This window comes from Haemorhous mexicanus, chromosome 10, assembly GCF_027477595.1.
Source record: "Haemorhous mexicanus isolate bHaeMex1 chromosome 10, bHaeMex1.pri, whole genome shotgun sequence".
NCBI classification, from domain to species: domain Eukaryota; kingdom Metazoa; phylum Chordata; class Aves; order Passeriformes; family Fringillidae; genus Haemorhous; species Haemorhous mexicanus.
The window spans coordinates 4761569-4786643 of NC_082350.1; the positions used below are offsets into that span (position 1 = coordinate 4761569).

Below are 25075 nucleotides of genomic sequence, written 5' to 3' on the forward strand. Positions count from 1 at the left end.
AGGCAGTAAAACAGTGAGGGGGGGGCTTGGCCTGTGTCACAGCACTGCCAGAGCAGTCCACACTTGGAGGGACAATGGGCACACTCGTTTGTGTCACAGAGCTCTGAGAAAAACATTTGTTTATGGAGCAAAGGTCCTCTGTAAAAGTGAGAGTGCAATTATCTTTATGAGATTGTAGCTTGGGGGACAGCTGCAGACTGACCTCCCCTCCTCCCAGCCAGCCAAATTAAAATCATCAAAGCTGATCTTTGCAGATGCCTGTGGGCTGCTGAGCTCCCTGACTTGGAGCAGGAGCTGTGGCCCAGGTTCCCTCAGAAGGTACCTCCCAGGTGACTCAGTGTGCCAGCTGGGCATGTCTACCCCTCCATGGCTTTTGGGGAAATGCTGCTCGTGGTCTCCAGGCTGAGTTTGCCCTCTGAGCTGGAGAGTAAATGATTTACACCCAGACAACTGAGCATTAACTCCTTCCCTGTACTGGTTTTTTCTAGTCTGGTTTATAAACAAGTGACCTAAAAATAAAGTCACTGCCCCACACTTGCCATCTTGCAAGAATTTTGTACCCAAGGAGTGCTTGGTTTCAGAATTTTGGCTCGTTTTCCCAGACCTTCTCACAAACATAGCTTTGCTAAAATAGGAGCTGCCACTGCTAGTCAGCAAAGTCCTGCATTCATCTCGTTCCTGACACATCAGTGGCTGCTGGATGATAATGAGGTTTTGTTCATTACCCTCCTCCATCTGATTAGAATGCCTGATCCAGAAGCCAAATGCTGCAACATCTCATTTTCAGCCCTGAGCAATTTCAGGTCCTTGTTTCTCTGCGGAGCAGAATGTGAAATTTGTCCAGAATATCCCTGTCAGTACTTCCACCATTATGGTTGCTTCATTTGTACTCTTTTTTGAGAAGGTCAGCCTGTTTGCTGAGATGGGATCAGTTTATGAGCACTTTTTCTACCCAAGCAGCAGCATGACACTCATCCTAACAGCATTTGAAGGGGGCCAGGGGATATTGATGGGGTCTGGGGCCATGGGTCTCCTCTTGAGAGGTGCTACAGGTACACAGCAAGTGTCCACCAGAATTGTGACTGCACCCCCTGCAGCTCTGAGTGTAGCACTCACTCACCCTCTCCAGCTCTGGTACCCACAGCTGGAGAAAATAAACTGGGGAGGATTCCTTGGGAAATTATGTGGAAGAAAAAGACTGGAAGCCAGGCCTGCAGGAGAGAGCACAATTTGTTGGGTTCAACCCAAAGTCTAAAGGGCCATTGATTGGCAGTCTGGAAGGAGAACAGCAGGCTGGCAGTGGACTAATAGATTAAGACAGATGAAGCTGGACAAACGTGGGCTGAAGATTGCAGAAAACTCACTGATTGTACTGGGCTGAGCACTGCTGGCAGCTGTTCAGTTGAAGTAAGATTATTTCAAGAACACATGCTGAATTCAAGGAAAAGCAAAGCCTTAGGAACCCAATGGCCCCTGAAGTTCAGAAGTCAAAATTGCAATAATCTTTTGTGGTTTTACTTTCTGTGAATGACAGTGAGATGGACAGGTTCCTGCTTTCACAGTGATTTGGTCAGAAAATGAAAATCAGTGTGTCACTTGATACTGAAGAGCTTTCTCCCCTGATTTTCCATGGCAGAAGGACCTTTTTGCTTTGATTGGTGAGTTCTCTTCCCTGCCACACACATGGTATGAAAATATAAAATAAATGAAAATATAAACCCAAAGCTTTTCATTGAGCTCTCCCCAAGCTGCTGGTGTTTGCTGGGTTTAGCAGTCAGGAGGATATGAGAGATTGGACCTGCATTTACTGATTTAATGTCAGTGAGCTCTCAAAAACAAAAGTAAACTAGTTGACAGAGTAAACATTAGCACTGAAGTACAAGCAGGCCAGTTAACATAAGAAAATGGCCCAAATCTTGATAGCTCCTCATTTACCTGATGAAAAAAGTGATGGGGCAGCTGATCATTTCAGCAGGGCAGGTCTTGGCAAGGAAGGCAAAGAGATGAAAAGGCAAATAAATGACTCAGTGTTCTGGAACCCCAGAGGGGCAGAACTTCAGCCCAGGTTTGAGTCCTCTTGATTCCCCACGACTCCTGCTGTTGACTCTTGTGACCAGCAGAAAGTGTTTCTGGAATCCAAACAGGAAGGGGAAGGAGAATCTAGGAATTACACAGTGGCAGCATTTTAAGAAGCAGACAAGTAACTTGGGAGACCAAGCTGGTGTGAGGGACACTTTTCTCATAGATGGTTTTATGGTGTTGCCATCTTTCTATTCAAAAGATTGCCTTTTGTTCAACCTGGTGCTCTCACTGTAACATCCACCTCCTTCAGCTGCAAAACTGGCACCAAGAAGGGGATTGAAACCCCCAAGCAGGCCTTCAATTTATCAGTGGGAGATTCTGCTGCATTTTCTGAGCCAAAAAATAGTTTACTAGAGCGTTACACCAGCAATCTAAGGCTGTTCTTAATGTGCACCATATCAAGGGTTAAATGAACTGGAAAGCTCATAGAAAAAAGCTCATACAGTGCAGGTTTTGTTTATACTGAAATGCTCCCATATGTTTCAGTTAGTGCAGGACATAATTGGGTCTGCTTTGGGATGGAGACATTTTTCTTACACAATTTATCCATTAACCATGTGTGTGGGAGAGTCCACTTCACCAGAAATAGCTCCTTTTCCATTTTAGCCCAAAAGCCACAGTGCAAATCTCCTCCCTTCTCTCTCCTCCTTGTTGCACTCATCCTCCTCTCCCAAATGTTCTGCCTTGCTTCAGAGAAATCACCTTGTGGAAGAGTTTCAAACGTGAGGTAAAATAGGTCTGCCCTGAATTAGCTTTCAGTTAATGTATTTCCTGGCTCAATTTGCTGAGCAGCTCACATAGCACATGGACATTCCTAAATTGGAAAATCATACACATAAAAGTATTCTTGTGTTCTTGTGTGTACGTTGTTTCAAGGTCAGGATTTCTGGTTTTGATTTTAGTACCTCAAAGTAACAGGAAAGAATTGTGCTTGACATTAATTACCTCCTTCTGCCTGCTTTGTTATTATTTGGATAAACAGGCTACTGATTTGAGGGAGAGAAAAGTCTAGAAGGTGTTTGAGGTCTTTATTTCCTTTTCCTTTGGTAAACTTCCAGTAATTTAGCTTGTCTAATTTGCTGCTGGAAACCTGCTTCTGGGAGTGCTCATACCTGAGAGGGAGCAAAATTAGTGAGCTGCAAGGAAAATTTCAGTAATGAGATGAGAAGCAGGGAAAATTTGGCTTTGTTTGCTTTTTGTGTGTGAGAATGTGGGGGGGAAAAAAAAGAAGAAGCAGAAGGAATATTGATAGTCTGAAAGCAAGCAGTGAATGGAGCTCAGAGCTGTCTGTGGTGTGGCCAGTGTGTTCTCCATCATGCCATGGTGGGCTGTAGGGTATTTCCCCTCCAGTGCCAGTCCAGGTGCAGACACCCTGTGGCTCTCACTGGTGCTGGGGCAGGGATTTACAGCAGGGCAGATCCCAGAATTGCCATCCCAGCAGAGGGGAGCCCTGCTCTGTCCTGGATTGGTGTTGTGGTGGTTGGAGGGAGCTGGAGTTGGTTTCCCCTGGTGCTTTATTGGCCCACAGGAGCCCCTGACAGCCTGTAAACCTAAGCCAGGCTTTGTACTACTGCTAATTTCTACTGGCAGAAGGCAGATTTGGGTTCAGAGGCATTCAGGAGCTCCTCTAGCCCTTTCTGGACCTGTACCACACATTCCTTGCCAGAGTGCTTGGGGGCAGAGCAGGCTGGTGATGACTGAGTTTCAGGCATACAAATGTTCTGTACCAAATGGAAATGCTCAGTCCCCTGAGCTCTTGTTTCTGTGACACTTTGAGCCACTGGGTTATCAGGGAATGAAGACTCGTGCTGGAGGTGAGAAAAAGCCTTGTTAGATTTGGAGGGAGATCAATTTTCTTCCCTGGAATCCAACCTGAGAAAGCAGTTGCCCTGGAAGAGGCTCTGAGTTCCTCCTGGTGCTCATGCACACAGGTAAATAGGTGGTTTTGGGTTGAGCTGTTTATGGAAGAGCTCAGTCACTTCAGCTGACATGTAGAAATAACCTAGCCTCATTAGTTCCATGGTTTTGGAAAGCTTCCTTCAGTCCTGTGCTAACTTTTCCTTCAGTCCTGTACTAACTTTTCCTTTAGTTCTGTACTAACTTTTCCTTCAGTCCTGTACTAACTTTTCCTTTAGTCCTGTACTAACTTTTCCTTCAGTCCTGTACTAACTTTTCCTTCAGTCCTGTACTAACTTTTCCTTCAGTCCTGTACTAACTTTTCCTTCAGTCCTGTGCTAACTTTTCCTTCAGTCCTGTACTAACTTTTCCTTTAGTTCTGTACTAACTTTTCCTTTAGTTCTGTACTAACTTTTCCTTCAGTCCTGTACTAACTTTTCCTTTAGTCCTGTACTAACTTTTCCTTCAGTCCTGTACTAACTTTTCCTTCAGTCCTGTACTAACTTTTCCTTCAGTCCTGTACTAACTTTTCCTTCAGTCCTGTGCTAACTTTTCCTTCAGTCCTGTACTAACTTTTCCTTTGGTTCTGTACTAACTTTTCCTTCAGTTCTGTACTAACTTTTCCTTTAGTTCTGTACTAACTTTTCCTTCAGTCCTGTACTAACTTTTCCTTTAGTTCTGTACTAACTTTTCCTTTAGTCCTGTACTAACTTTTCCTTTAGTCCTGTGCTAACTTTTCCTTTAGTTCTGTACTAACTTTTCCTTTAGTTCTGTACTAACTTTTCCTTCAGTTCTGTACTAACTTTTCCTTTAGTTCTGTACTAACTCCCTCTCCAGGTGCCTGTTCTTAGTTCCACATCATACTTGTAGTTAGCACTTGCTTATCTTTAAAAATACTTACCATGAGACACATCTGCAAGTCAGCAGACATGACAGTGAATACTCTGAGAGTGAATTTATCACTACATTGTTGCATTTTCAACTCTGTTTAAAGGGTCAGGGACCACAGGGAGCTCTGCTGCTGCTGCTGCTGGGTGGGTGGGGTTCTCCTTGAGAATTTCTGCATTTTTGTTTGTAGCTATTTACTGTCCCTTTTCCTTGTAATTTGCACAATTTCCCCCTGCCTGGCAGTCCCAGTTCCTTAAGTCTTTCCTTCCACTGTGTAGTCTGGTCCACTGCACCCATGTGCTTGCAAGCCCTTTGGGTCATCCAAAATTCATCCTACAGGAGAGAAATTGCCAGCTAAGAGACAGAGAACTGTAGCTGTGCAGGAGGCAGAGTGATAAATGAGTTTCTAGAAGGAGGCAGTGAGAGGATATTAGTTTTTAACAGCTTCTGGAAGTCCTAAAATAGAGCAGAAGTGGGCCACAACTAAGAGAAAAGGAGAGTGCTCTCTGAGGAACAGAGGCATGGCTGTTGGAGGGAAGGAGCTTTGGCAGAGGACTCCTCCCACAGCTTTCCTGGAGGGAATGATTTGGCTTTTGGGCTTCTTGGAAGGATCCTGGCCTCCCCTGCCAGAGTGCTTGGAGTTAAGCAGAATGAGGTCAGCTTAATCTGCTGGGATTTTTCAGCCAGTCCAGTGGTTTTCCAAGGGCCTGAGTCAAATTTTCTGAAAGCATGACTCTGGCAATTCATGGAAATTTTTTTGGCCTTTATAACCATCAGCCACAAGCAGTGTAGAACCCACTTTGCATGTGGACAGGGGGGGATCCCAGCCTGGGAATGCCACGAGGTGGACTGACAGACTGGTGCTTGCATGGGAGGGCACGGACTGAACTGAGAGAAGTTTCTGCTAAGGCTTTTATTTTCTACCTTCTAGCTTCTTAGTGAGTTAGCAAGGGAGAAGTTTGGTTTTCCTGGTGCTGCTGAACAGCTGGGAGACCCCAGTGCTGCTGCCAAAGGCAGTGAGATCAGCAGAGTCCCTGATGAGATCATCACCAGGGCAAACTGGGCACAGAAGGTTGACATTGTGGTAAAGGCAAACAAGACATCATTCTGGGGAGGAAACAGTGGTTGGCTCCCTAAACAAGGCTTGGCAGTATTTTTTTTTTCCCCTCAAATTGTCCTTCCAAAGGATGTTTGATGCTGCTTCTGTCCTTGGATGAGATGTGTGTGTTTTGTGGCACTTCTCTATACCCTGATCCCTTTGTCCTGCTAACAGGTGCTGCCTGGAGCAGCCCACAGCTCTCCTCCAGCCCACTGAAAACACAGCCCAGGGTGGCTGGGGCACCTCTGGACAAACTGGTTATCCCACCTGGGCTGGAGTTCCTGCATCTGCTGGTCCCTTAGATCTGCTGATCCCTTAGACACAGCCTCAGGGAACTCATGGGGATACAGAAGGCAAAGTAGCTCCTGCTGATTTTCAAAAGATTCCTTTCAACATGGGTTGGGAAGGGTCCACATGTCCTCAGTGGTTGGTTTTCAACCTATTCAACTATTTTCAACCTATTTCAACCTATCTCCTGGTTACAATACCTTATAAATGTTTTTCAGCCCATTAGCTGCTGCCACACAATACTGCTATTATTTCTAACACAAATCACTTAGATTTTTCCCCAAATGCATCTTTCACAATTCTAATTCTCTAAAATATCTATAAGTCTTTTTACAAGACCACATTTTAAAACTTGTTGAAACTTCTTTCTAGTTCAGTCTCTCTCTCAACAACATCATCTCTATCCCATGGCTTTCCTAAATCAGCTCACCTGATCTCAGTGTTTACATTCACCTGTACAAGAGTGTGTGATCTTTCTGTCAGGTTTTAAGAATTCTTTACAAATCCATTTCTCACACTCAGTTAAACATATTTTTGCAGGAAGGTGGATCCTGCTGGGGTCCTAGCTGGCCCTTTCTGAGAAAGGCACTAAAACAACATGGAGATCCAATTTCCTCCTTTACCTAGAGATTGTTCATCTAAATAAGGGTTTGGGCATAAAAGGCAGGATCAAGTGTTACAATTGTAGGATCAATTTATAATGTGTAGTGGTGAAATCATTTTTGTCTGCCCCTCTCCCACAGATTCTACTGGTTTTGATTTTTAGCCTGCCCTTGTCACTGCTGCTCCCCAGCAAGGGTCAGCAGCAGGCTGCATTTCCTCACAGGCTTCTCCCCCCACCTGTGTCCTCCCCTAGCAGTTGTCACTCTTCCCTAGGAGAACTCATGCCCAGCATTTGCTTTGTCTTCAGGGAGAGCCTTTGGCAGACAGGCAGGTGGAGTGTGATCCAAAATCCCTGAGAGCCAGTGCAGATCTTTCCTCTGAGCTTGGATTGTGCCCTGATGGAATGAAAACCTGGCAGAGGAATGAACAGACTAGCTGTGACTTGAGTCAGGGAAAAAGATTTCAGCAAACCAGTGGTGTGGCTGGGAAAGCTTGAGCTGGGTGCAGGAGGCCAAGCACAGGAAGGAACAGAGAGGTCAGCACTGGTGCCCAGAAAAACCCTGGCAATGACAGGAGTTCTCTGTCAGAGTTATGGGCTGGTTCAGTCAATTAAAAGTGACAATCCATCTCTGAGGTGTTCAGCTTTCAGCCTGCAACAGGGCTGGGTGTGTTTGTAGTTCACCTCTGCTCACGGGGATCATCTGAAAAGTTCACCCTCACACTTTCTCACCTTGGAATCAATGCAGCTTTTAAGTAAGACCTGTGAAAACCTTATCCACAGAAAGAAAAAGAAAAGGTCAGATGATGGTAAATACATTTTTACAAACCAAGCTTTTGGATGATGATGTGTGTAGCTAACTTCACCCAAATATTCACCCCCAAAAGAAGCAATCATGTCATTTGCAGCCCAACCTATCCCCTCCTACACAAACCAGTGTTCAAAGAGAAAATATCTATATTTTAATATAGACATATTCATATGTCTAATATCAATATATTACACATATTCATATGTCTGATATTAATATATTAGATATATGAATATGTCTATATTAAATTACAGACATTTTTAATTTCCCTCTTCAAAAGGGAAGCCCTTTGTTTTACCACCAGGGTGACCTGATGCTGTACTCCAGGCTGATATGTCTTAAGTAATTTTACAAATTTAATCTAACAAATCTAATCAAATTTAAACTTAACAAATGTAATCACAATTCATCTCAAGCTCCTCTGTTCTTGTCTTCCTTCCTTGTCCTCCCTATCCTGTCATCTGGATCATTCTGAACTTTTTCTCCCAGAGTATTTTGCTGCTCCTAAAGGCTCAGAGAGATGAGAGTTTGTGGTTAAAGAAATTCCATGTATTCACTGGGGATAGATGAAAGCCTAAATGGAGCTCTCAGTTGTCAAGGATAACTGGTAACATTCTTGTGAGGGGAAAGGGTAGCAAAAGGTATTAAGGACTCTTTACATTAAAATAATTGGAATGTGATTCATAAATCTGCCATCCATCATCTTCAGTTCCCTGTCCCAAGGCTCCCAGCAGCCTTTAGAGGCTCCTTGATGATGAGGTCAGGACTCAGGGCTGGGTATGGGGCTTTGGCACCCAAATTCTGTCAGTGCCATCAGAAGCCTCATCTGTAAAGTTCTGTGTGTTCATGGTGATAAGGGGCACTTCAGAAATCATCTCCATTTTCTCTGAGACCAAATGCTCTAGAAAGAGGAGCAAACACTCATGATTTCATGTAAACTCCTCACAAAATAAATATCATTATTTTCAAGGTTCCGTGCCCAGCACAGGTATTGCATGAAATATGTTGGAGTTTTGCTGTAAGTAACTTCAATTCCTGGCTGAATTCCAGGAAAGTGATCTCACATTGTGATGGACTTGAGCCTGTGCTTTTTGGACTTGTGGAGCAGAATGAAGGCTTGTCCCAAAAATACAGCAAGAAGGGGAATCTTCCTTTGCATTTGAAACACAGTGTAATATATGATGCATGTTCCCATAAATAACAAGAAAAAATGGAGTTCTTCTGAGTCAGAACAAAGATATGAGACTTAGGAGATGGAAACACATCCAGAATCACATGCCTGGGGTTGAATTACTAGAAAGAGTTGTAGAATTTAAAGTTGAGTTTGAGTGTCTGACGTTTTCCATGCTTTTCTCTATTTTTTCCCCACTATTTCCTTGCTTTTGGTTACAGTTAAACTTTCTTTATCAATGTGCTTGTTCACCAGAGGGGTGGGATCAGCCTTGCAGGAGAGTCTTTCTCCAGCCCCTCAGGAGCTTCCCCTCCATGCTCCACCTGTGAGCTATTCCCAGGCTAGTGCTCCAAAAGGGAACATTCTGAAGCTCTGATTTTGAAACCTGAATCATCCTTGGGTTCCAGACTTTTTTCAAGGCAGGTCAGCTGCCTTCTATTGGCTTTTGAAGCAAAATAAAATAGACCTCTCCAGTCCTTCAGTGGCAAAGGAGGACTAAAGTTGAGGGGGACATTGCAGTGCTGGTGCAGCCACATCTCCACATCCTTGATTGGAATGAAGAGACACAGACAGCAGGAAAGTGTTCCTGCTCCTGTGCACATGGCCAGGGCTGCCTTGGCCAGGTGGGGAGATGCTGGGCACTTCAGGTGTGTTTGCAGACAGTGAGGAACTGACTTCCACATGACATCAAAGGCTGCAGTCTGAATCTGCTGGTTTCAAGCTGAATTACAGCAGGTTCAAGCTGAATTACAGCAGGTTCAAGCTGAATTACAGCAGGTTCAAGCTGAGTTACAGCAGGTTCAAGCTGAATTACAGCAGTTGCAGTGCTGCAGCTTCCCAGGGGCACTCCCTGCTTCCCAGAGGAAGGGGAGCAGGCCCTTCCATAGTGCAGAGGTCTCTGCCATGGATCAGAACTAACTGCCAGGAGGAAAATCCTGAAGTGGGTCCTGAAGATGTCTGAGCTCACAGGTGAGAGTCAGGCATAGCTGTCTTGTCTGAAAGAGCAATTCTGTCCTTTGATGTTCCTGGGCTGGATCACAGAGCACTGTGCAGGAAGGACAGCAGAGCTCCAGCTGTCAGGAATAGTTAAAGATCTCCTGAGAAGGAAGGGTCATTATCCAGAGGTGAGCTTTGCAGGATGGAGGAGACCAAAACCAGGCATAGCACCTGGAGGGAGACTGGAGGAGGGCAGATACCTGTCGGATGCAGCCCTAAAGAGAAATTCCCAGTTGTCTTTAATTAAGCTCTTCCTGTCCCATCAGAGGGAAATGGGTCCCATGGCAGTACCAGGAGGGAAGTAAGGCAGTGCCTCTGCTGTTAATTTATTGTCCTCCTGGGACAGAGAGAGAATATCACTGTGCATGGTTTGGTAACAGGCATCATCCCACGAGGAGGTTCTGGCTCTTCACAGGATCTCTGAAAATGCCCTGAGCCTCCTCCTGAGGCCCATCCAGAGACCAGGACTTGAGAGGGCAGGAACTGGGAGAAGTCCCTGCTCAGCCCCAGCTGGTACCTGCTACCTAAGGTCTGTCAAGCAGTGATGGAAAATCCTTGCAACATCTGCTTTCCAGAGGAGAGCTGTACTTGTGAGCCACAGCGTGCAAGGGCTGGAATCTCTTGGTTAAAACATATGTGGCAAGAAATGAGCAAAACCTAAAGTAAACAGTTTACAGAGAGGTAAAGCATCTGCTGATTGCTGCTGTACACAGGCAAAATGAGGCTCTGTTTGAGAATGGCCTCACTTTGCCCTTGGTGCCTTGCTTTGTGCAGTGGAGTAACTGATGCCTCAGCAGGCAGCAGGCTCCATTACTGATGTTTCCACTGTGCATTTTCTTTCCCAAACAATGTTTGCTGCCCCAAGAGCCTAATTATCACCTAAGAGATGTTAACAGCCAGATCATTGGAACTTGGAAAAGGTTTTGATCAAATACAAGCAAGATGTAGTTTGTGTTTTGGTGCCCTGTGTTCCAGGAGCAGCTGGTCTCCTGAGGTAGGAAAGTGTGGACTAAGTTAATGAATTTAAATATGCTTCTGTTAGATCTTGTAATCATTAATGTAATTGCATCTGGTAGTCCTTTTAATTTTTAAATATAGAGGATGTGATTGGATTTCTTTTTCCTTTTTTTTTTTATAATTTTCAAATCTGTCACTGCTGTTCCTCCCTGTGTGGGATTGTCCAGAAGGAGCACCTTGTCTACCCAGAGTGAGCTCTGTGAATCTCTACTGTATTAATTATTTCACTATTCATTTTCTGTCCCTCTCCACAGTTGCTTCTGCCTTTTTAGTGTCTGGCAGAAGGAGCACACACATGTAGTGACAGGTACACCAAGCCTGAGCATGGAGTGGGAGGGATTTACCTCTGGAATTCACCTCTGATGCATACATACCTTTCGTGCCAGCTCTGCCACTTGTCTCCAGGCTGACTGGAATAACAGGATGCACAAGCACCAGCCCAGCTTTCAGAAAGATTAACAAGGGAAGTTTGAAGCCCAATATTCGTGTCCCACCAGTGACTGAGAGTGTTTCTAGTGTTTGAGCTAACTGGTAATAAAAAACATCACCAGGTTAAATGGAGCAGACAAAGGAAGCAGTGCTGGCAGCTCTGTGATGCTGAAAGCTTTCCAGATCTCTTGCTTTTGCTCACATCCTCTCTTTAGGATGAAGAAAAAAATGCAATACACCAAGCTGAGATCCCCCAGAGTATTGAAAGAAACAGATTGCAATGGCCCTGCTACCTTCCAGCTCCCATTGGCAAAATATTCAAAGAGAAGATAAATTATTATGTGAAGAGACAGGCAGGAGATGGAATGACTCAAAGCTGTGGGATATGGAGCCTCATAGAACAAGATCACCAGCTCTTATTCACCCCAGGCTGGTGGTGCCTGAAAGCCTCTCCAAGCTCAGCAGTTTGCCAGAGTGTCTGAAAGAGCTAATGGCCCCAGCCCAGCAGATCCCAGTGGGCAGAGACTTAGCACAGCATGCTCCAGGGATGTGGACTGCCACACACCTACTTCAAAATTTACCAAACACAAGAAGGTTTTTCCCCGTGATAATTGTTTTTACAGGGAGACCGAGCTCATGCCTGCTCTCAAACTGTGTTCTTTCAGTGGAGCTGTGCTGATAAACCCTTTTGGGAAGGAACTCACACTGCAAGGATCCTCTGCTCCATAATTTAACCCATTTCCCCAGACAGAATAAGCCATGCCCACCACCACATATACCCACAACTTTTTGCTGGCCTTGCTCTAATTCTTTTATCATTTACTTCTCACAGCACAGCTAGGCCAGCAAAACTCTTCCATGCTACCTAAGCTTATGGGGGAGAAAACACCCGTGTACATCTTTTAAAGGGGATGTTTCTCAGTCAAGCCTGAAGCAGAGACTTAAGCAAAAGGCTCAGTAGGTGCAGAGTTCCAACCTCCCGAGGCAAACCCCGGTGCTGTGTGCTCTGGTGCCGCATCCCCGCAGGCAGAGGGCACTCCAGGGCAGCGGGGAATGGCTGGGACACTCAGAGTGAAACATCTGCCGGGGCAGGGCTCTCTGAGCCTCGGGAGGAAGGCTGGGCGAGCAGAGGGCTGCCCTGGGAGGATGCTCTGGGAGGATGCTTTAGGAGGATGCTCTGGGAGGATGCCCTGGGAGGATGCTTTAGGAGGATGCCCTGGGAGGATGCTTTAGGAGGATGCTCTGGGAGGATGCCCTGGGAGGATGCTCTGGGAGGATGCCCTGGGAGGATGCTTTAGGAGGATGCCCTGGGAGGATGCCCTGGGAGGATGCTCTGGGAGGATGCCGTGGGAGGATGCTCTGGGAGGATGCTTTAGGAGGATGCTCTGGGAGGATGCTCTGGGAGGATGCTTTAGGAGGATGCCCTGGGAGGATGCTTTAGGAGGATGCTTTAGGAGGATGCTCTGGGAGGATGCTTTAGGAGGATGCTCTGGGAGGATGCCCTGGGAGGATGCTCTGGGAGGATGCCGTGGGAGGATGCTCTGGGAGGATGCCGTGGGAGGATGCTCTGGGAGGATGCTTTAGGAGGATGCTCTGGGAGGATGCCGTGGGAGGATGCTTTAGGAGGATGCTTTAGGAGGATGCCCTGGGAGGATGCTTTAGGAGGATGCTCTGGGAGGATGCCGTGGGAGGATGCTTTAGGAGGATGCTTTAGGAGGATGCCCTGGGAGGATGCTTTAGGAGGATGCTCTGGGAGGATGCCCTGGGAGGATGCTTTAGGAGGATGCTCTGGGAGGATGCTCTGGGAGGATGCCCTGGGAGGATGCCGTGGGAGGATGCTCCGTGCCGGCTCATCCCGCACAGGTGCGGGTGGTACCCGGCCGGTGACTTCACGGGACTCCAGGGTGGCATCGCTGCCTCCAGTGGAGAGGGAAACAGCCCCACTTACCCATTCCCGGCAATTAAACGGGATTTACAGTGTAAGACACGGGAAATCCCGGCAGAAGGGAGGAGATGCTGGCGGGAGCAGCTGTCCCTCCCTGCCGGAGCCGGTCCATGGCAGGCAGGTGCCATCTAGTGGGAACGGGGCACAGCCTTGTCCCCTGTGCTGGGCATTCCCAGGGGCATTCCCAGGCTGCAGCAGGAGCCACTGAGCACTTTCTGTGGGTTTCTGTGGGCAGGAGGCTTTTCCAAGTAGAAAGCAGCACTTTGGGAGATGCTTTTAAGCACATAATTAGGGCTACCAGCAGAGGAATTTGGCAGCCTTGCTGCCAGCTGGAACACCTCTGGAGTCCTTCAGGTGGGAGGTGAGGGAATAATGTTGGCCTGTATTTAAAATTTAAAAAGTCTTTCAAGGATCTGAAAATGAAAAACCAGATTTTTGAGATCACATTCCACACATTGCTGCTTTTCTGGTATTCACAAATGCTCCTGCTAACCACAGGGCAGAGAATCCCATTAAGCACACTTAGAAGAACCCAAGGTTTGTCAGGGCAAAATATCCCTTCTTCACAGTGCAGGGGTGCTGTTTGTTAAATACCCACCTGATATTTCATAATCTTCTCAGCCTCACATTGCACAGCTCTGAGGCATCACCCAGCAGAGAAATCCTGAGGATGCTGAAGTTTTGTAGCCTCCAATGTCCCTGTGAAGTCCCAAACCACAAGGCTGATTTGTGCTTCCTGTGGGTGCAGCTGAGGGGAAGCAAGAGGGTTCCTGTGGTTGGAAATAGCTTTGCTGCTCCTTGCAGCTCTCTGGGCAGAGCCAGGGACAGGTCAGTGTCAGAGACAGGATGCTGGCTGGCCAGGACACATCAGTGATGGATTTGGAGCAGCCCTTTCCAGCACTGCTCAGTTAATGAATTTTGCAGGCTTTGTTAGCTTCCTCAGCACGGGGATTCACTTGGGAGAGGAATTGTTTCTGTGAGCTGGAGCATCACTCTGACAGCTCCTGGTGGGTCTGTCTGTGTGCCTGCTCCAAATGAGCAGTGGCTGCTGAGGCTGGCAGGGAGCACTCGAGCTGTTTGGGGTAAAATACCCACACTTTGTGCTCTGCTTCTTGCATACTCTCCTTTTCTCTAAAGGAGAAATTAACCTAAGTGTTAATTGCAGGCCAGCGAACGCTGCATTGTTTCCAGGCTCAGGCAAAATGAGTTCAAACCCAGAATCAACCCACTGCTTTCAGATCAATAATTTGGGAAAAAGGAATGGTGATGGCCCTGCTGCCCTCTGTCTCTTGGTGGGGCTGAGCCCTCCTGCCCAGCCTGGCTCTGGGGGTGATTTTAAGAGCCAAATCCCAGCAGTTGTTGTCCTTGGGGCTGACTGGAGGCAGTGCCACCTGCAGAATTTGGGGTTCTTGATGCTGGCAAGGCCTGAGATTGCACTGCACACCCTTTGATGGATTTGTGGCATAGAGCTTTCAGTAATGTCTTGATTTCCCAGGAAATGATGTGTTTCAGACAGAAGCCAGGCAGCTTGTTACTCCTGCCAGCTGGCAGGGGGGTGGCTGTGTGCATATAGATATTTGGTGTTTAATAATTGAAACTGGATGTATCAAGGTTGGCAGCATGTCTTTCAGCTTTAAAGTCAGGGTATTGTTAGAGGAAAATGGGATGTTTTCTTGTGCCCAAGACAAATTTTTCTTCCCCAGCTAATCTTGGTGCCTGCAGCTGCTGTGTCAGTATCTCCTCCTGAAAGGCAGGGAGTGAACTTCTGAACATCTGTAACAGCTACATTAAGTGGTGTGGTTTATTGTAGAATTATGGATGATGATGGCTGGGTTACTAAACTGTAAATCAGTCAAAGCACTTAGATGATATTCTAGATCATGAGAAAGAGACTCATGCAGCAAGAGACAGTGATTTATTGCACCAACTGGTAACACATTCAGCCCCAGTCATTTTTATTTATCATTACTTTGAAAAGATTTCAACCCTTCATTAAAGCACATTTAAAAAAATCTGTTATGATGATAAAGTTTTGCTGTAATGAAAATTGACACTCCTGAACTGTGATTTCTGGTGATAAGAAAGTGAAGAACAAGGAACTTAAAATACACAAACTTCACACTAAATTAGTTGAACAATTGTCTTTGTTTAATTGTCTTTTACCAGCAAATGAAGGGAGCTTTTCCCTTTTCATCCTCAGATCTGTTCCTTTGAAAGCATCTCACACTATCTGTAGTTTTGAGCCATGGAACCCAGGATTTTGGATGCTTAGCAAGTCATCCATTTCCGAGGCATTAGCAACACAGACAGGATTTATTTCAATCTCTGCATATGATTCTTTGATCTGGGGCTGACTTAAGTGCATTCCAGTGCAATTAATTAGGAAAACAGTATAAGACAGTGGCAGCTCCAAGTGATCTTAAATGTAAAAGTGACTGATTAGTAGCTCTGCTTTCTTGAGGATTATCTTTTGCTGCTTAACAACATCTGCTGTTCCTGAGCAAGGAGAGTCAGTTAATTGAGGAGAGGGAGCTTTGGTGCTCCTTGTAAGCCACTAGTGTGACTGTTCACAAGAAAATCCATGTGGGAACCTCCCCCAGCACTGCTGTTAAGAAGGAGCTGGGTGAATGGGATCAGGAGCAGCCCCCAGGAGATGCTGTGAGGTGTGTGGCAGGATGCAGCTCACGCTGGCTGCTTTGCAGGGCAGCACTTGTTCCCTTTTCCTGGCAGCCCTGTGTGGCTTGCAGGGCTCCTTGGAATCCAGTCCTTGCACTGGGCCTGCTTTCAGGGGTGGGTTCTGCTGCTGTTTGTGTTTTCTTCCCTGGAATGTCTTGGTTCTGGATGTTCACTGGCTGGCTGAAAGTCACAGTGTTTGCTTGTTCAGGACGTGTCAGCCCAGTTTAAAAATGCTCTGCATCTCCATTCCAGAGTCTTCCTACTCAGATCAATAAGAGTGGCTGTCCATCAGTTTTTGGCTGGAGCAGGACTGATCAATGAGCAGCTCAGGGGTGCAGTGTTGCAGCTGCCTGACACAGATATTGCCTCCCTTTGCCAAGGAATCCAATTGTCCTGCACAAGCAATCAATAGCTGCTCCTCTGACTACTCTTGCTCCCTTCATCTTCCTCTGCAGTTTCTTTATCATTTCATCTTCCCCAAGGAGCCATATTTCCTGTCTATCATGCTGGTGCATTTTCCTTGAATCTCTTTTGAATCTCACAGCCAGTGGAGCTCTGTGATTCACAGAAGAGAAGCTGACTTGCAGTTCAAAAGAAAATGCAAATTCTAGCCTATCTGCTTTATTTACAGCTGCTCCAAATAAATATCTTTCCATGGTGCATAGTTACTTCAGCTTTGTCTTTGCTGTAGATCATCTTGCTTCTGGTTTTCTTTTTTCTGGTTGGCAATATCCTGGTCATTCTTTCTTCTGCATCCTGAAGTGTGCAGGCATCAGATGCAGAAATAATGCTTTATTAGTTAAAGTGTTCACTTTGTTTTATTCATTGCATCCATCTTGGCACCTGGGAAGGCTAAATCCCTGGCATTCTCTCTCTTCCCAGGACAAAGCATGAAGCTCCAGAGATTTCTGTGCAGAACCAGTGCAGCTCAGCCCCGATGACACAGACTTGGCAGCTGCACTGGCACTGTGTTAGGGGACAGCACTTATTCCCTGGAGCTGGAATGAGGCCCCAAGTGCTTTCCACTTACCTCGTGGTGGGGTGAAAACTGCTGTCCTATGCTGCATGTGCAGTGGGCATTGATCTCTGGCACAGAGATGAAAAGTTCAGTGTCTCATTGCAAATGCATCATTACTCTTCAGGGATTGATTTGCTACTTGCTTGGTTCTAATGTGGCCACACAGAGGAAGATATTAAAAAAAGGGTGTAGAACCCTTCTAGCAAACATTTCATGGTTAATATGGGTGCTGTGTGTCACTGACTTCTCTGTGTTTTGTAATGCCAAAATCAATGTAACTGAAAGTCTCTGTGACAGAACCACTAAGTGAAGGGAGAGAAAATTTTTCTTTCATGTTTTTCCCACCTGAAACTTCCTGCCTTGCTGACAGCAGGGGCAGTAATAGAAGCAGAGGAATGCAAAGAATTAAGCACAGGTTGCAGTCCACCTTTCTGCCATCTGTTCCCTGGCAGCACTGCTGTAATCCCTCTGGCACTGAAACTTCCCTGTGCCATCTGTCGGCATTCCGACCTGCTGTCGACTGGGGGGGTTCCTGGGGTCACTTAGGAATCACAGCAACCCTCCCCAAACTCAGAAAGCTGCTAAAGCAAAGGAATTTGATTTGTAGCTTGCTGTCAGTTTTGGTGCCTTGCTGCAGTAGAAGACAGCAGTCACCACTTCCTAAGCTGCTCCTCACATGAGGAAAGTTATGGCAAAAGAAAGCTCTTGTTTATAAATGGTGCAAGTAACATAAGCTTTTAATGGGCCCTAGAGGAGTCCAAGGCTCCAGAGAGCTCTGGAATGCCTTTCTCTCCACCCCCATTTGCTCCCCTCACCCTGACCCCCACAGTTTTTTTCCAAGCCTTTGTCCAATTTTCATCATATCTGTCATTTTGAAAAATGAGCTGGCGGTTCGCTCCTAAGGTTCATAGCATGCCATGTATCTTTTTTTAGATTAACTTGTTTGCAGAGAGACAGTTCAGCAGGAAATTCTTGTGCTTACACAGCAGTGCAATTTTTATGAAAAGCAGAGATGTTGTTAAAACTCATTATCTGTGTCTATTCTGCTAATTGGATATAAAAAAGTCGTGAGACACGAGGGTGATAGGAGCACACTTGCTTCCTGGGGAAAGCCTGTTAGTACACTGCTAACAAATCTGACCTGGGGCTGAGTGTGTAACAGTGTGGTATGAGCACAGTGAGCACTGAGAGCTGAGGAAAAAGTGCACCTCGTTTCACTTATGGAGATAAATGGAGATGGTGGTCCTGAAAGTGTCCATTTCTGAGGGTTTCAGAGAAATGAATGCCCAGCCACAGCTACCTTGATGCTCCTTTTGATCCCAGACATAAACTGCTCCCTTGTGTTACCACACATATCAGTCAGGATGGAACAGCCTGTGTCTTTCTGCCACTCCCAGCTTGGGTGTCAAGGCTCCCAACTTTGTGACAAACCAGCTCTCAAACAAACCCTGTGCCCTTGGTGCTGACTTACATCCTTTGTGCCTCCACTCCAGCTCTGCTGCCTTTGCCAGTGTATTCCAGGAGGAATACCTGAGTTACAGGAGCACAGCACTGTTCTAACTATTGCTTTGCAGACCTGCCTTTCATTGTAGGTCAGCTTGGAACAGAGACACCTCACCCTGTGTGCAGGCACAGGGCATCACTGCTCCTGCAGATCCCAAAATTTTGGTCTGTGGTGCTGCATGTGGCTGCATCGAGCACACAGACTGACCTTCTCCTGGGTCTCATGTCTCCAGCTCTCTTCCCCACCAGTCTGGAGGAGCCTTGCAGTTGTGTTTGGCTGTCTCTGGTGTTTTCAAGCCAGCCCATGCATGGCTTGGGACACCAAAAGGGAGATTTTGTTTAGGGTTGTGTGGAGTGGATGGAGGGGTGGGTGTTTCTCCTGTGAAATGCCTGAGCTGCTGCTTGCTCTTCTGTCTCCTTTCTTGCTGTCAGACTCTGTTCTACTGGCACACAGCCATGGTTTGGGTGCACACAGGAGCTCTGCAAGGGGATCATCACAGGCTGCATCACCAGGACTGCAAACCATCCCAAATTGCCCACATTTTATAAAATGCATGGGTGCAAAGAGAGAGGTGTGGCTCTTCTCATCTGCCTCAGCCTCCTGGAGCAGCCTGAGCATTGCTTTGGGCTGGCTCTGAGTTGGCCCATGGTGAAACCAGCCCCCAGGATGATTTCAGCCCCCAGGATGATCCTCCCTGAGCGAGGATCTGGAGGGTGAGCAGAGCGCTGGCTGTTGTTACATTTCCAAATGTCCTGTCTTTTAATACAGCCAAGTCCCAAGAGCAGAGACCATCAGGCAAAACAAACACAATTATGCAAAACAAACCTGGTTCCCAAAGCAAGCCCTGTGAGCCCCTCCTTTCCTGGCAAAGGAAATCACTGCTGTAGGTGTTTACCCAAACTGAGAGCTGGAGGATTGGGTTTGCTATTCAGCCTCTTGGCATTTGGGGTTTTGTGTTGCAATCTTTATTTAAACATAGAGGACAGAAAAGACAGTTTGTTTTGTTTGTTTGTTTGGGGTTTCTTTCTGTTCCTATGACTTTTAAAGGAATGAAGAGTTTATTGTGTGTGAAATGCAGGAAGAGTCTAAATGAACAACAGATGAGAGGAAATAGACTGAGGAAAATTAGGGCTATTTGCTACCAAAGGAAGTAATGATTGTACATATATTAAATTCCAATCTCTAACTGAGAATGTGCTTGTTATGCAAGAGGAAAAACAGGGTAGAGGAAAACAGGGAAATAGGTGGAGTCTTTGCAAGGTTGGGCTTTAAAAGTGGTGAGTATGGGCTGGGTAAATAAGGCAGGAGGCAGCTTTTACTGGAGTAAGAGGTGGCTGGAGAGTCACCCAGAGTTTCCCATCATAGCAGAAGGTTATTTTCTGTGCAGAAGGGGGAGACTGTTCTTCATACACCTGCTATTTGGAGGTAACATTTAGTGTGACTTTATAATGGCAATACAAACTCTTTATGGACTTTCACCTGCCACATTCTCAGCTCATCCATCATCAGAGACACCTGGCTCATTTATGACTTACCTGTTCCTTAAGGATGCTCTGCTCATTTCCAGTGGAGATAACCCTTACCTGGCAATCCCCTCGGGTGCTCCAGCCAAGTGAGGGTTTAGGTGATGGCAGGGAGGGTGCTGAGTGCTCTGCTGCTTCTTCTTCCCTTGCTCCCTGCAGACTAACAGCAGGGCAGCTGCACCAGTGCATTTCACTGCTGGGAGGCAAAATCAGTGGTGGTTTCAGTGAAAAAACTGCTTACAGTGAGAGCCAGTGGAAATGGAATAAGGACTCTCACCAGGGATTTGTGGAGTGTGCAATAACTACAGGGATGCCTTAAATCAGCCCCAAATTTGACATTACTGCACCTTTAAACAAAACACAGTGTCTCTCATTACTGCAGGATGGCAGACCCCCTGCTCAGTTAATTCAGCAAAGATATAGAATGATGTTTTAATTTTTTTTTTTTTTTCTTTTAGCTGTAGAAAAATTGTAGCCTGGGGGAATGTTGCTTTGACAGATTGGGGTTATATGGCTGAAGCTGACCCATGCAGCTTCCTTCCCCTTCCCCCTCCTGGCAGGCAGATGAAGCATTTGTGACTGCAAGTGGCTATAGCTGTATTTTGTTCTTTATCTGATGGAAGGCCACCACAGTAATCAAAAAGGACTTGTTACATACTTTGCTTTTCCTGGGAGGAATGCTTGAAAGCTCAGTAAAGATCCTGTAAAAATTAAAAAATTAAAAAAAAAAAAAAAGAAAGAAAAATGGCCAAGTGGGAAGGAAGCATTTAAGCACAGGAAAGAATAGGGAATTGCACAGTCAAACAAGCAGTTCTTGGCAGAATTATAGACCAGCAGCAGTAAGAAGGATGCATTGGCATGTAAAAATGAGTGGAAATTAACTGAAGAGAAATGGTAGCATCATATTTAGAATCTGTCACTTTATCAGAATTATCTTGACTGGTTATTAGCAAAAGAGAAGGAATTGAGTTTTTAGAGGAAGAAGGATTTCATTTCCCCTTCATTAGCTGAGGAACCTGCTGACAGGAATGAAGACAGAATATGGCAGCTTCAGCCACACAACAAAGGGTTATTTTTAACCCCAAGCTGCTCAGTGACTGCATTTGCAGCATGGCCCTGCTTAAAAAAAAAACCCCAAAACTCTGCTGGCAAGACTAAGGCTGCTTTGTGCTGCTGTGTGAGAATGGGAAGGAGAGGTCTGGGTGGGAATCCTGTAGGGCAGTGGTGCCCCTGACACCCGTGTCACGAAAATATGCCTGCAGTTAACCATTGTCCTCTGACCTCAATCCATGCTGAAACAGGGGCTTTGCATAATCCTGCAAGGAGACAGCTCCTGCTCCAAAAGATGTTATGTTTTGAATTTCCAAAACAGACAAAGGAGACATTGTCAGCCCTTCACACATGGGAAACAGAGGCAGGGAGAGAGAGCTTTGTCTGGGCTAATTTTGGCGGCTGATTTTGACAGAATGGGCACTTGAAGTTTCCTGAATTCATTTGTGTATTATGACCACAAGGTTGGCCTTCCTTTCTAATGCTGGATTTTCTTCTTCCTGAAACTTCAGTTCAGGTGCAGGGTTGTTGATCAAAACCATTCTTTGTGTTCTGTTCTGGTTAATAAATATGCCAGGGATTCTTGCCTTGGGCACTGCTCAGCTTGCATGCAGGTCTGAGGTGAGCTCTGCAAATGCCTCAGAGGTGGATTTGCAGCTGGATTTCCATGTTGGGACTGCCAGGAGCAGCAATGCAAGGAAAGGCAGAGGTGTGACTGTGCTGTGCTTGTCCCTGTGCCCCTGGGGATCACAGCCCCATGGGTGTGGAGAAGGGGAGCTCCAAGAGCACTGGTGCTGCTCTGCTCAGCTTCATGTGGGAGAACAAATCTTACTAACTCCAGTGTCCATTTGTCTTGCTCAAGCTTGTAAGTACAGAAAGGCCAGTGAGATATGACACTGCATGGCCAAAGTGGGGCTTTTTTATGAGGCACTATTGAGTGGAACCATCTGGGCTAGGAGAAGACCACAATTCTGAAATGAGCCTTTAGGAGCACTGAAGTGAAGTGGCTGTCTGGGACACCATGCTGAATGAAGGGCACTCACAGCTGCACGGGGTTTATGGGTTTATTTTATCTCTGATGACAAAAAAAAGCACTAATCATGTGGTTCCTCATGAATTGCAAGCCACTGTTAAAAAGTGGCACTGCCTGTGCCCTCAGCCATGCTGGAAGTTCCCCCAGCTTGCTCATGGACAATGATTTAGTTACCTAATTTTTCTCTGAACTTAAAGGCAATCCCAAGTTATACTTCAAGAACAGAAAGGTCATTATCCTAAGTTCCTTGAGTGAACACTTGCACTGTCATCCCTCTAATTCCCAAGTGGCTGAGGGCTGAGGGAATCTGCTCCTCAGAAACCAATACCTTTCCAGAAAGCTAAATACAAATTTGGGAGCATAACTTCCCCTGTATCAATGGTGCATCTCCACTTAGGCAGTTAAAACTATTGTTTTAAAGTGTCTGTTTAGTTTTGTGTGTTAGGGTTGTTGGTTGGTTGGTTTGGGTTTTTTTAATTTTGTTTTGGTTTTTTTTTTTTGTTGTTGTTGTTGTTGTTGGGGGCTTTTTTGTTTGTTTGGGGTTTTGGGGTTTTTTAAATTTTATTTTATTTTATTTATGCCCCATTGGGGCAGCTTCCTTAAGTTACTTCCAGGAGCCTGGTTCCAGTTTCCAAAGATAAATCTGATTTCTGTGTTAGGAGGCAAGCTCTGTCCTTCAAGCACTTTTCTATGTGACAGACCTAGAAAGGGGCAAATTGAATTCAAAGTAGAATTTCTGAAATTGTAACCTATTTCCTGTGCTTTCCATTCATTGAGATGAATCTTTGAGAAAGATCCCTCATGGTAAAATATTTACCAGGGTACTACATTGACTAAGGCAATAGCTCTTATAGTGCAGGTGTGAAGAAAGAATTTCCTGCTCCTTAAACTTTCTCCAGTCCATGTCCTGTTCAGTGTCTCTGTTTCAGTGGACTCCAGAAGCTTTGCATGATATTTATTCATCTGATTTACTTACAGTCTCCTAAAGTTTAAGCAGAGACACAGAGAGAAGATAAGCTGGAGTCAGCCTTGCAGGAATCAGATTCATGCCAACTCTGCCACTTCTCTTTGACTTCATGCACATCATTTAATGTTTGTGGTTCCCCTGTCTGCCAAATGCAGATACCAATTCCTCTTTTCTTTCCCTATCCACACTTGTATAGGTGGCATGTTGGGACAGGAATCAGCTCCTCCTTTGTCTGTGGTTACCTCACACACAAATGAGTCCCTGATCTTGGGGATCAGGGAGAAGCAACCCTTCTAGTTGCTTCTGTAGCCACAAAATAATAAATGGCTTCGACCTGCTCAGTGAAAAATGCAACCTTTGGATTACATCAGTGAAAATAAAAATCCACTGCAGTTCACAAGTCAAAAACTGCTGATAGTGTTTAGCACCACTGTCTGTCATTGAACATCTGGCATTCATCACTGCTCTCCTTTTCTTCCCACTGCTGTATTTTATCCCATCTATTGGAGGTTTCTTGGCTCAGTCTGTGTGAATTATGGCTGCCTCTCAGGCAGGGCAGTGGAATCACTGCAGGCTGCAAGGTAAAGGAAGGAAAAAGAGGTAGGCTTTTTAAAGTCTTTGTAAGAAAATATCTGCTCCCCTTTTTCTCCCTGTCCTTGTACACAAACAGTACTGGACAGAATTACTGTGAGATACTCTTGCTATTGAAGAGAGATGGAATGGTTTCCAAAATTAACAAATCCCTGTGCCAGCCCTCGTGATGAAGGCAGAAAGCAGGAGAGGAACTGGAGCTGGGGTGGACACTCACTGCCATTGTTGGAAAGACCAAAACTGACTGCTTTGGATCAGCCCTTCAGCAGGTTTATAATGAATTAGGAAAGCCAACATTACTTAATATGAGACTTCCTGGGCAATGGCTCTGAGGTATTATTTTAAAACTAAATTGCTCTCATTGCAGAAATTTAAGTTACTGCTAGGAAGAATAATACTGAAGGTGCTAGGAAAACATGGGTCTGTTAAAATTGGATAGAACAGAATACTTTTGTATTTTTTTCCTCAAAAAACTGTCCACTGCCATCTCAGTGGCCATTCCACTTGATGTTCCTGAACAGTGCTGGCAAGGCAGTGCATTCTGAAGATGCATTTCTGATGGGGACATGGATCCTCCACCACCCTTGTGTGAAACACTCCCAGCTGCATCTGTGTGTGTTCCTGCCAGAGCCAGGTGCTTCCCTGTGTGCTCAGTGTCACAGCCCCATGCCCTGCAAGCACGTGCCAGCTTTAGGAGCTAGAGAAGGCATTTCCTCCTCCTGGAAACACAAAGACACCTCAGTCCCACGCTGCTGGCAGTTAGGGAGGAAAAGCCTTTTTCCCTCTCTGTTGCCATCTCTGTCGATCCCAGAACTTGATGGGCTGAAGCCAGAGGGTCTCTGCTAGAGACAGCTGTCATGTTTTCAGTTCTAGGGACAGCTTCTATTGTTGAGGACTTCATTGTACTTGGAACAGCAAGAACGCCCCATGTCATTATGTGGGCTCTTCCTGGTTGTCTTGCTTTTCCCTTCTATTTAGTCTCGTGTCAAAAGTGTGTCTGAAGTTTGTTTGATTTAATACCAGGTTGACTGAAATGGGAATAAATTATTGCTGCTGTTGCTGGTTGTCAGCTCAGCCTTCTCTTTCTGCAGAGCATATTGCATTGCTGATTTCCCATTGTTTTTCATTTATGTTCCTGTGGTTTTATCCTGCTACTCGCTGCAGACCCCCAGATTTCAGCTCGGCAGCCAGATCAATCAAGCAGTGGGTGTCCTGGTCAGCATCTGCATGGAGTGGAGGTGATGGGCCCAGCTCACAGACAGAGGGGCTGCTGGGCTGTCCTTTGGAGCAGGTCCTGGCTGCCACTGCAGGCACCCAGTGCTTGGAGAGAAAGGCCAGGCAGTGCCAGGAGCCACAGTCGCTCTCTGAAGTCAAGGAGCAGGTTCAGTGCTGGTGATTTGTTCTGACTTGGTAGTCTGGCAGTGGACATCCTGGAGAGGTGCTACTACTTGGCAAGGCTGAAATGAGAAAGACGGGTTTAATGTTGCACA

At 46.0% G+C, this 25075-nt stretch overlaps 1 protein-coding gene across 3 annotated transcripts in view; it reads left to right on the plus strand.

The window, feature by feature from the left end:
- The window catches only part of HS6ST1 (heparan sulfate 6-O-sulfotransferase 1), a 193430-nt gene that overhangs the window by 161553 nt on the left and 6802 nt on the right, over positions 1-25075 (plus strand). The gene's annotated exons all lie outside the window — the stretch shown is intronic.